The sequence below is a fragment of the Caretta caretta genome, chromosome 1, assembly GCF_965140235.1.
Source record: "Caretta caretta isolate rCarCar2 chromosome 1, rCarCar1.hap1, whole genome shotgun sequence".
In the NCBI taxonomy this organism is placed as follows: domain Eukaryota; kingdom Metazoa; phylum Chordata; order Testudines; family Cheloniidae; genus Caretta; species Caretta caretta.
Genome location: NC_134206.1, coordinates 107,637,660 through 107,650,432, shown reverse-complemented (window position 1 = coordinate 107,650,432; position 12,773 = coordinate 107,637,660). Strand labels below are relative to the sequence as shown.

The following is a 12,773-nucleotide window of genomic DNA, read 5'->3' as shown; positions in this document are numbered from 1 at the left end:
TTTCAGAGGGGTCAAGCCCCTGTAACTTCCACTGACTTCAATGTTCTGTCAACAATAGTTTATCATTCGTTTAAAAAAATAGCAACTAATCAAACCTAGACTTCTATATTGCAATACATTTGGGGGAATATAATATTACCCATGTATACCCAAAATGTGACTAGCTAAATGCTTAAGACGGATGTGAGAAAATCTTGAGTTAATCAATAAATGACATTGTAAGTACTGGATCGGCTCTGCAATGGGTATAAATCAGTGTGGCTCCTTCAAGTTCAATGTGCCAATTCACAGCAGCTGCCCCTTGGTAATTAATATAGGTCGGTGATGATCCTTGTTAGAGAACAGATTCTGATCATAAGATTAACAAACTCACCTTTTCAGCAATGTACATAATTGCTACACATGGTTACTTCACTCCATACATTTGCTGCAGCAGTGGTTTGCTGCTACCAAAAAGAAATTATTAAAAGTTCATTTATCATTGTTGCTGCAGCTGAAGTGAGTTTAGCTGGTGCAGGAGAAATCAGTAATATGTATGCAACAGCCCAACTGACATTGCAGTGCCTGCACTGTAAAAGTAATTCCTGTGATTATCGGTGCTCTCTTTATAAATCAAAAGTTATCATACATCATTTTCATATCCTTTCACTTTGAAAAAAAGTGCTTCTGAGCAACAGAAGCGGCAAGATTAGTATAAGTCCATCTCAAATTGCAAAGTTAAAGTCAGTATCAAAATACTTGTATTTAAAAATCTTTTGGTCAGTCTAGGGAAAATTACTTACAAGTTCAAGAGCAATTCTGTTGCATCTGTTCGGCTTTTGCTGAAGCACAGTGCTCTTAACCACCCACCTCGCTTCAACAGCTGAAGTATTTTGGTTAGGTCAGCAGCACTGTGTTCAGTTTAGTGAGATGCCTTTATTCCTTTTTCAAAGCAGATGAACAAGGAGTTATAAATATAAGTGTTATTTACCTTCATGTAAAGAATTCAATTAAGCCATGTCTTCGGAGCAATACATTGCATCTCAGCAAAGAAGTTGATCTGGCTCTCCTGTCCTTGGTTCTACAGAGCTCTTGTAGATGCAATTACAAAGTTAGGCCCCTTCAATGACTTAATATACAAAGCTTCCTGATTTTCTGCCAAACACATTTCTCTGCCTTTGCTGAAGAGGAATACTGAGCATGGTCAAGCGACCGTCCCCTTATAAAACCTTACTCCTGTATGCTTGTCTTTTAGAAGCCCTTTGATGTGACTAGACTGGTAAGCAGGAGCTGCAATCAATTTCCAGCTTGATACCAAGGAAAATAGTACTTATCGGACACTATTAATCAACTCTACCGGCTTTCTAATAGACTCTATTATCTATCTATCAGTGATTCAGTGATGCTTCTACAACATTTTATAACAATTTATTACTTTTAAATCACCGAGTCAACCATTTGGGTTCTACCTTTGTAGAAGGAAATCTGAATAATAAAGAACCCAATATAATGGTGGGATCTTGTCAAGGTTCCTTCCCCACTCTGAACTCTAGGGTACAGATGTGGGGACCTGCATGAAAACCTCCTAAGCTTACTTTCACCAGCTTAGGTTAAAACTTCCCCAAGTTACAAATTAATTTTATCCTTTGTCCCTGGATCTCCACTGCCACCACCAAACTCTAACTGGGTTTACTGGGAAACGTAGTTTGGACACGTCTTTCCCCCCCAAATCCTCCCAACCCTTGCACCCCACTTCCTGGGAAAGGTTTGGTAAAAATCCTCACCAATTTGCATAGGTGACCACAGACCCAAACCCTTGGATCTGAGAACAATGAAAAAGCATTCAGTTTTCATACAAGAAGACTTTTAACAGAAGTAAAGAAATCCCCTCTGTAAAATCAGGATGGTAGATACCTTACAGGGTAATTAGATTCAAAACATAGAGAATCCCTCTAGGCAAAACCTTAAGTTACAAAAAAGAGACACAGACAGAAATAGTCATTCTATTCAGCACAATTCTTTTCTCAGCCATTTAAAGAAATCATAATCTAACACATACCTAGCTAGATTACTTACTAAAGTTCTCAGACTCCATTCCTGGTCTATCCCCGGAAAAAGCAGCATACAGACAGACACAGACCCTTTGTTTCTCTCCCTCCTCCCAGCTTTTGAAAGTATCTTGTCTCCTCATTGGTCATTTTGGTCAGGTGCCAGCAAGGTTACCTTTAGCTTCTTAACCCTTTACAGGTGAGAGGATTTTTCCTCTGGCCAGGAGGGATTTTAAAGGGGTTTACCCTTTCCTTTATATTTATGACACGCCCCCCAAATCTCAGCTAGGGTGAAACGCTGGCTGGGATTTCTTCCTGGAGCTCTAGGAAAAACAGAGTTAATAAGACACATGCACCTCTAAATATACTACCAAGTACATAAAGACTAACAATATTTTCCACATCTCAAGGACGATTTTAACCAGTTGATTCTGGGAAACTTTCATGGGAGAGTGCATCAGCCACTTTGTTAGAAGCTCCTGAGATGTGTTGGATGTCAAAATCAAAATCTTGGAGAGCTAAACTCAACCAAATAAGTTTTTTGTTATTTCCCATGGTGGTATGAAGCCACTGTAGTGCAGCATGGTCGGTTTGCAGGTGGAAACGCCGTCCCCAAACATAGGGGCGTAGCTTTTCCAGGGCGTAGACAATGGCGTAACATTCTTTTTCAGTGACTGACCAGTTGCTTTCCCTCTCAGACAGTTTTTTGCTGAGAAACACTACAGGGTGGAATTCTTGATCAGGTCCTTTCTGCATAAAAACTGCTCCCACACCACGCTCGGACGCATCTGTGGTTACTAGAAATGGTTTGTCAAAGTCTGGGGCCCTTGGTACAGGGTCAGACATGAGTGTCGCTTTAAGCTTGTTAAAGGCCTTCTGACACTTTTCGGTCCACTGAACGGCATTTGGCTGTTTCTTTTTGGTTAGGTCGGTCAGTGGGGCGGTGATTTGGCTGTATTGCGGTACAAATCATCTGTAATAACCGGCCAAGCCTAAGAGGATTGAACCTATTTCTTTGACTTTGGGACAGGCCACTTTTGGATAGCATCCACTTTGGCCTGTAGAGGGCTGATAGTTCCTTGACCCACCTGGTGTCCAAGGTAAATCACTCTGTTTAGGCCTATTTGACACTTCTTAGCCTTAACAGTTAGTCCTGCCTCCCTTATGCGCTCAAGGACTTTTTGTAGATTTTCCAGGTGTTCTGCCCAGGAATCCGAAAATATGGCCACATCGTCAAGGTAGGCGACTGCATATTCTCCTAATCCCGCTAGGAGACCATCTACAAGTCTTTGGAAGGTGGCGGGTGCATTTCGCAGCCTGAAAGGAAGTACATTCAATTCATACAGCCCGAGATGTGTGGTGAAGGCTGACCTTTCCTTGGCAGATTCATCTAGCGGTACCTGCCAGTACCCCTTGGTTAAGTCCAAGGTAGAGATGAACTGGACCCATCCCAGTTTCTCCAATAGTTCATCTGTGCGTGGCATTGGATAGTTGTCTGGGTGAGTTACAGCATTTACCTTACGGTAGTCCACGCAAAAACGTATTTCCCCATCTGGTTTGGGAACTAGAACCACTGGAGATGCACATGCACTTCCAGAGGGGCAGATTACACCCATCTGTAACATATCCTGGATCTCCCGTTCTATAGCAGTTTTAGCTTGAGGAGACACCCGGTAAGATTGGACTTTAATTGGGCGAGCATTACCTGTATCAATGGAGTGGTATGCCCGTTCAGTCAGTCCTGGGGTGGCTGAGAACGTTGGCGCGTACCTAGTGCACAGCTCCTTGTTCTGCTGTCACTGCATACGCCCAAGGGTCATGGAGAGGTTCACCTCTTCCACACAACCAGCACTTTTCCCTTCATAGTAGACACCTTCAGGCCACTTAGCGTCCTCTCCTCCCTGGGCGTAAACTGACAAACCTTTAATTCTCTGGAATAAAAGGGCTTTAGAGAATTAATATGGTACACCTTAGGCTTTCGGTTGGAGGTGGGGAATGCTATAATTAACAGCTCCCAGGCGCTCCTGGACAGAGAATGGCCCCTCCCACGATGCTTCCATTTTATGGGCCTGGAGCGCCTTTAAGACCATGACCTGGTCCCCTACTTTGAAGGAACACTCTCTGGCATGTTTATCATACCAGGCTTTTTGCTCTTTTTGAGTATCCTGTAAGTTTCTTTAGCAAGGGCTAAAGAGGTTCGGAGGGTGTTTTGTAGGTTGGTTACAAAGTCCAGAATGTTAGTTCCTGGAGAAGGTGTAAATCCCTCCCATTGCTGCTTCACCAACTGTAACGGCCCCTTAACCTCACGGCCATATACAAGTTCAAATGGGGAAAACCCTAAACTGGGATGTGGTACAGCTCTGTAGGCAAAGAGCAACTGCTGCAACACTAGGTCCCAATCATTGGAGTGCTCATTTACGAATTTACGTATCATGGCCCCCAAAGTTCCATTAAACTTCTCCACCATGCCATTTGTTTGATGGTAGTAAGGAGTGGCAACCATATGATTTACCCCATGAGCTTCCCAAAGGTCTTCCATAGTTCCTGCCAGGAAATTAGTCCCTGCATCTGTGAGGATGTCGGAGGGCCAACCTACCCTGGCAAAAATGTCTGCTAGTGCCTGGCACACACTTTTAGCCCTGGTGTTGCTTAGAGCTACTGCTTCCGGCCATCGGGTGGCAAAATCCATGAAAGTCAGTATGTACTGCTTTCCTCTGGGTGTCTTTTTCGGAAAAGGACCCAGAATATCCACAGCTACTCGCTGAAATGGAACTTCAATGATGGGGAGTGGATGGAGAGGGGCTTTGACCTGGTCTTGGGGTTTTCCCACTCTTTGGCATACTTCACAAGACCGGACATAGGTAGAAACATCCTTGTCCATTCCCTTCCTTGTGGAATGACCCCCCCAAACGGTCTTTCATTCTGTTCACCCCAGCATGGCCACTAGGGTGATCATGGGCTAAGCTCAAGAGCTTGGCCCGGTATTTAGTTGGAACTACCAACTGTCTCTGAGAATGCCAGTCTTCCTGGTGTCCACCAGAAAGAGTTTCCTTGTATAAAAGTCCTCTTTCTACAACGAACCTGGATCGATTAGAAGAGCTGAGAGGCGGTGGGTTGCTCTGTGCCACCGTCCAAGCTCTCTGGAGGCTTTCATCTGCTTCCTGTTTGGTCTGGAACTGTTCCCTTGATGCTGGAGACATCAGTTCCTCACTGGATTGTGGACCTATGCTTGGTCCCTCTGGAAGCGATGTAGGGGATGGGACTGTTTCCGTTGACTGTGAACCGCTCTCCTCTGGGACACTATGTTGGGGTTCAGGCTCTGGCTGAGCCTCTTGTGTAGGGTTATGGGCTGCTGCTGGTTCAGGTTCTGTGGGGCCCTCTGGTGTTGAGGTTGCAAGTACTGGATTCAGTGCTGACACTGGGTCTGGTGTTGGTTGTTCGGCTGGTTCCGGTTCTGGGACTGGTTCCGTCTGGGTCTCTGGGACTGGATCCACTACTGCTGTTGCAGACATTGGCCTGGGGTCCGGGTCCATCACCTCTGACCGGGTCCTGATAGAAGTTTCCGGAACAGAGCTAGGCCTCACGGCTTGTTTAGCCTGGCTGCGGGTGACCATTCCTACCTTCTTGACCCGCTTCACATGATTGGCCAAGCCTTCCCCCAACAGCATGGGGATGGGATAATCATCATAGACAGAAAACAATGGTCAGGTGAACTGCATTAACCTTGGCAGTTTAATTTTTCTCCTCACATTTTTTCAAATGTTGGTTTAAAAAAATGGTTAGAATAAAAAACGTGAGCAGACTGAGGTAGATTTTCATCTTTTACAGCTTTCTTCAGTTACTCTTGGGCAAGTGCACCCTGTCACAAGAGTAAACTGGATTCTAGGAGGTAAGTAGTGGACATTACATGCATAATTTGTTAGATTAGCACATCAACATTTGCTGTGACTTTCAAAGCCTCTGCTGAAACATGGTTTTGGAAGCTCTGGCTGGATTTTAATGTTTTAAATACCTCTAAAAATAATTAGATCATCAGCAAATAAAAATTAAGAAGCTTGAAGCCTGAAGTTCCAGTGGAAGCACAGAGGGTCTGGGCTTGCAGTAAGAAATCTTAAAGGATAAGAAAGAAGGGGGAAAGTGACTGCTAGGAAGTTTCTACTTTTAACCTACACAGTTATCAGCTAGATCTCTGGTCTTTTTTGTTGTTGTTGTTATGTTGGTCACACTGGGAAAACTATGACGTTTCAACTAAACTGAATATATGGAATGTTTTCTAGCATTCAGTAAATAGAAAAGACTTAACACATTCATTTGTAATGCACACTGTCAGATGCAGAAAAACAGATCCCTCACGCACTGCAGAAATATTCCCAGGCATTTCAGAATGTTACATATGAATGGTTTGTAACAGAGGCTGAAGACAGTCAGAACTCACATATGTAATCAGGCTAAAACACTGAGATAGGTGGCTGCCATGGGTGAATTTCTAACTTTGAAGGATGAATTAATATGCATGGTGATGGGAACCAGAAATATTGTTGCTGGGCTAAGATGCTGAGTGAACCCACACTAAACTAAGGAAATTGAAACAGTTGAATCAAGAAGGGAAAATGCTGCCCAGCAAGAGGCAGAAACAGTACCTGCTTCCCAGCAAAGAAACAATGGAGCAAACAAAAACACACAGGAGAGATCAAAATCAGCACAGAAGCATTTCATCATAGAGCTTCTCAGATGCCACTATTAAGACAGCAAGCATGGTAGGGATCAAGAGAAGTGTCCAGGACACGGAAAGAGCTGCAGAAAATATAAGGAGGAGGAAAAAAGAAACATTTTTTACAGAAGCCTGCAAGCAGCAAAATAAGGCACATATGGTTGAAGACAAAGAAGATTTTCAGTATCACGCATCACATAAGAGCAGAGAAAACCAAAAGGAAAACTGTGGTTCCGAATTCTGAACATGAAGACTGGCAAGCACCCAGGAAAGAAAACCCTATGCCAAATGGATTATGGTTCTATATGCAATCTAATCTTTTAGAGAGATTATTGCAAAGTAAGACGAGTATCAATAAAAAAGCCTAGTTAACAGTACAGCCGACATAGACAAAAATTCTATGACAGTTCTAATATACAAGCCTGATGCACAGAATGGATAAGACAGAGTCTGTTAGGGACAAAATCACTTTAGAGGAAAAAAGATACTAGAGATTCCCATGACATAGTGTTTGGGGAGTGCTACAGCCCACTGGGATATTTGGATATGGATAGAGACCTCTTTAATGTTTTAAATTAAATAAATACTAATGGGAATTCTGTGATTATGGGATACTTTAACTTCCCGGATTATAGGACAAGTGTTACTAATAATAATAGGGCCCAGATTTTCCTGAATGTGATAGCTTCAAATTGCTTCACCAAATAGTTGCTTATCCAACAAGAGATGATGCCATTTTAGATTTGGTATCGATGAGTAGTTTTCACGAGTGAGGATCTCATAGGAGAACTGGTTGTATAGGACAACCTTGGTTTGAGTGATCATGAGCTAATTCAGTTTAAATTAAATGGAAGGATAAACAAAAATAGATCTGCAATTAGGGTCCTTGATTTCAAAAGAGCTAACTTTAAAAAAGTAAGAATTAGTTAGGGGTGTGGACTGGACCAAAGAACTCCATGGTCTGAATGAGGAGGCGGCCTGGAATAACTTTAAGTCAAAGTTGCAGAAGCTATCTGAAGCTTTTTCATTAGTGTATGAACACAGGGAAGCAGGACTGTGCTTAGCCTGTCTCTAATGAGGGGGTCACCCTCAGCTAAAAGGACCTCGTTAAGACAGGGGCTCGAATACCAGAGCCCTGTGAAAGTAAGTGGGGTTGGGACAGGTGTCCTAGCCAGGAGGTGTGGACCCTCCCACAAGGGTCCTCCCTGGACTGGTTTAACCTATTCCCACACACAAATACACACACACTGTTCAAAGAAAGAGCTAAATAGGCTTCATTAGGAGCCTCTTTGTTATTTTAAATGCTCAATCTGAGCTGAAATCAGTTGTGGTAGGACTGTTTTTCTTGCCCTGCCTGCTAAAAGCTGAAAATTACTAAGAGACTAATGTGCAGAGGTCACAACAGAAAGGCAAGTGGCAGCAGAAAGTGACTGACAGTCAGCTGGCAGCAAGAGACCAGCAGGGCAGCTGGCGGAGAGGGCCAGAGCAGAGGCCCTCAGAGAAGTGCGGTGATCAGCCAGCAGATGGCTAGCAGAGACGGGTGGCAAGCGAGTGCCTGAGCAGCGAAGTGAGTAAGGTGCTTCTTTACCGCCCACCCCAGTAAGGCATTTGGCACAGTTCCACATGGGAAATTATCAGTTCAATTGGAGGAGATGGGGATTAATATGAGAATTGAAAGATGGATAAGGAACCAATTAAAGGGGAGACTACAATGGGTCATACTGAAAGGTGAACTGTCAGGCTGGAGGGAGGCTATTAGTGGAGATCCTCAGGGATTGTTTTTAGGACCAATCTTATTTAACATTTTTATTACTGACCTTGGCACACAAAGTGAGAATATGTCAATAAAATATGCGGATGACAAAAAATTGGCAGGTATTGCCAATACTGAGGAGGACCGGAATATCATACAAGAAGATCTGAATTACTTTGTAAACAGGAGTAGTAAAAATGGGATGAAATTTAATAGTGCAAAGTGTAAGGTTATACATTTAGGAAGCAATAACAAGAATTTTTGCTATAAGTTTGGGATTTATCAGTTGGGAGTGACAGAGGCGGAGAAAGACTGAGGTGTACTGGTTATCACAGGATGATTATGGCCTTAGACTCATACACTTTAAGGTCAGAAGGGACAACTGTGATCACTGAGGCCTTGTCTACACTACAGGGGTAAGTCGACCTAAATTATTCAACTCCAGCTATGTGCATATGAGTCTAAGGCCATGTCTACTCTTTCTAGGGATTGACACTGGTGTGATTGATGCAGCGGGGGTCAATTTAACAGGTCTAGTGAAGAAGACCCACAAAATTGACTGCAGACCACTCTCTGGTCAACTCCTGTACTCCACTGGAACAAGAAGAGTAAGGTAAGTCAACGGGAGAGCGTCTCCCGTCAATGCAGCGCAGTGTAGACACCACAATAAGTCAACCTAAGCTATGTTGACTCCAGCTACATTATTTAGGTCGACTTACCTTATCTTGTGTAGTGTACACAAGGCCTAAGACTTATCTTTGATATAGTGTTCAGTTCTAGGCAGCAGTACTAAACTGGAGGCAGTTCAAAGAGAACAGCACAAAGGGTTATACAGCCTGCGGGACTGATTTAAGAAGAAAAGATTAAAAGTATTAAATATGTATAGTTTCAGTAAGTATTAGCTAAGGAGGGTCAAGATAACAGACACCAATTTGAAGGGTGCAAACAGCAAAGAGGGAGAGAAGTCATTTACCATAATGAAAATTAGTAGAGTTAGGAGTAATGGGTACAATTTAATGAAGCAAAATTTTAAGATGAGTCAAGAAAAAACTCCATAGAGTGAGATTTCTTAGCCTGTTGAATGATCTCTCATGGTAAGGGGTGAAAGCCCTTTTCCTTGGCACATTTAAAAACAGATTGGATAAAAATATTAATAAAGATACACTAGGAAATGATGGGCTGGTAGGTTAAAGGGCAAGATGACTTCCTAGTTTTCAGTCTCTAGATTCTCTGAACCTGGTTCTCATCTGCTGTGGCCCTTTAATGCCATCATACAGCAGATGGAGGCGGACCCCGGGGAATACCCCTGGCATAAGGGAATTCTCCACTTGGCACTCAGTAGGAGGAAGAGCTCTACTCTCTCAATACCAGCTCACATTGTAGGGGTACATACTAGGTGTAAAGATCAGGGGATGTGTGGGGTTTGGCTGGAGTGCAAAGTGCTCTGGCTATTCTCAGCTGCCCCTTGGATTTTTATGAATGATTGTAAGTTACAGTAACCTTTAAGCTGCTCTAACTTAAATCATGAGGGTAGGCAGGCTTCCAGATACCCTGATAATAGAGGATACAAAAATGGCTTAAAACCACCTCCTCAATCCTCCTTCTCAAACTTCGTTTGTGCCAGTGGGCATATGATTCTCTAGCATGACAGGATATGACCCTCTTTACAATGGACACAGATGATCTCCATATGACAGTTCATAGTGATATGTAACAATACACAAGGTATTCAGGGACATAACAACAACAGACGTGAACTATCACGGGGAATCCAACAATAAACCCTATGCTTGTGTATTGTGCCATCCTGTCCACATTTCCTGCCAGTTCCATTCCTGTAAAACAGAAAGAGATTAAAACTGACAAATTCCCAGCTCACTGAATGACCTTATGGAGCAGGAATTTTGTCAAATTTAGACCCATGCCACCATGCAAGAATGGATGTGCCACCATGCAGACAGCATGGATGTGATGGCCAAACTTGCATATGTACATCTGCAAATCACAACAGACCAAACAGTCTGTCTTTTCCACTGTCATGCCAAACAGCTGGAATTTTAATACCGTAACAAAAATGCCCATCCAAATATTACAAGAAAATCTGTTATGGTGTTAAAATAAATATATATATATATACACACACACACACACACACACACAGAGGAAGCTATCTACTTTGACAGTGTTCTTTTATAGGTATGTGTGTAATCATAAAACAATCAGAGTGGCCATTTATTTTGTTTCTGACCAAACTAAACCTGCCTTGTTCAGTATCGACACAAATGCTATTTTCTTTGGAATCAAACAAGATAATCCTTTTCACGGTATGAGTTGTTTTACATATCTGAAGTCATACCACAGAACTTGTTTTTTATACTATTGTTTACTTTCTAAATGTATAGCTAATTCTCCTCTGGTTTTAAGGTAGATCTACTGTGTAATGACAGGTCCCAATTACAGATTTCAGTTGACAGATTTGGGAAAAACAGTATTGATCAGTGCCTCAGCTTAGGTATGCAAAAAATAAAACCTGAAACTTGATTTAACATTGTAATAAAAATGGGTTATGTTTGTACCATTTCACATTCAGAAACATGGAGATATGCTATGCCATTTTCTGTTCTTGCAGTAATCTTTGCCTCAAAAATGTGATATCAGAATCTTAATGATTCATGCATGCTGTGAGAAAGTATGTTACTTTGACCTTTACAATTGTCTTTCACTTTATCTTCTGGATAGTCATATCTCTTTGCTGTCTACAGAATCACTACCCTGCAAGGAAGACATAAGTAGCCTGAATACCAAAAAATGTGAGGTTTATGGGGTTTTAAGCATATTAAAAGTACATGTGTCAAGGTTCCTTCCCCACTCTGAACTCTAGGGTACAGATGTGGGGACCTGCATGAAAACCCCCCTAAGCTTATTTTTACCAGCTTAGGTTAAAACTTCCCCAAGTTACAAATTAATTTTATCCTTTGTCCCTGGACTTTATAGCTGCCACCACCAAGCGTCTAACAAATATAAAACAGGGAAAGAGCCTGCTTGGAAATGTCTTTCCCCTAAAATCCTCCCAAAACCCAACACCCCCTTTCCTGGGGAAGGTTTGATAAAAATCCTCACCAATTTGCATAGGTGAACATGGACCCAAACCCTTGCATCTTAAGAACAATGAAAAAGCAATCAGGTTCTTAAAAGAAGAATTTTAATTGAAGAAAAAGTAAAAGAATCACCTCTGTAAAATCAGGATGGTAAATACCTTACAGGGTAATTAGATTCAAAACACAGAGAATCCCTCTAGGCAAAACCTTAAGTTACAAAAAGGCACAAAAACAGGAATATACATTCCCTTCAGCACAACCTATTTTATTAGACATTTAAACAAAACAGAATCTAACGCATATCTAACTAGATTGCTTATTAGCCCTTTACAGGAGTTCTGACCTGTATTCCTGCTCTGGTCCCAGCAAAAGCAACACACAGACAGAGAGAACTCTTTGTTTCACCCCCCCCTCCAGCTTTGAAAGTATCTTGTCTCCTCATTGGTCATTTTGGTCAGGTGCCAACAAGGTTGTCTTTAGCTTCTTAACACTTTACAGGTGAAAGGATTTTTTCCTCTGGCCAGGAGGAATTTAAGGGTGGTTAGCCTTCCCTTTATATTTATGACAACATGGTATAATCTTTCACAAAAAATGCTGATGTCTCATGCACATTTTAGATTTTACAATGGGAATACAAAATGACAATGATAGAATATAAATCTATTCTGGGCATGACTGTGGTTTGCATGACAAATGTTACACATAGAACCTATTCTTATTTCAATATGGATTTTGAAATCCTGTGATTTTCAAATGTCCAACTAGTGGAAATTGCTTCCCTTACTGTTTATTTCATGCTGTACTTAGCCTAGTAAAAATGTAATAAATATCTTCTCTTTTAAATCTGCAAATGCTTTTCTAAGCAATGAATTGCAATTGCAGGCAAAAAGTGTTATACATACACTCATAATCTCTCTCTGTCTCTCTCTCTCACACACACACACACTTTCACCGATGTGTGCCTAATTCATATTTATTCATCTCAATAAGCATTCTGATTTTCAAAAGCACTGAGCACCCGACAGCTCCCATGGAAGTCCATGGAAGCTGCTGGGTGGTCCACACTTCTAAAAAACTTTTCATCTGAAGATTTGCAGAAGTGCAAGTATCATAATGGCAGTATTGCCAACCCAAAGCATTAAAAAATCCTGAGTTAGCTAGCACCTCTTCAAAGTATTAAATTT

At 41.9% G+C, this 12,773-nt stretch overlaps 1 protein-coding gene across 11 annotated transcripts in view; it reads right to left on the bottom strand.

Moving 5' to 3' along the window:
- Positions 1-12,773, bottom strand: part of MYO16 (myosin XVI) — a 602,174-nt gene that overhangs the window by 468,789 nt on the left and 120,612 nt on the right. The window lies entirely within an intron of this gene.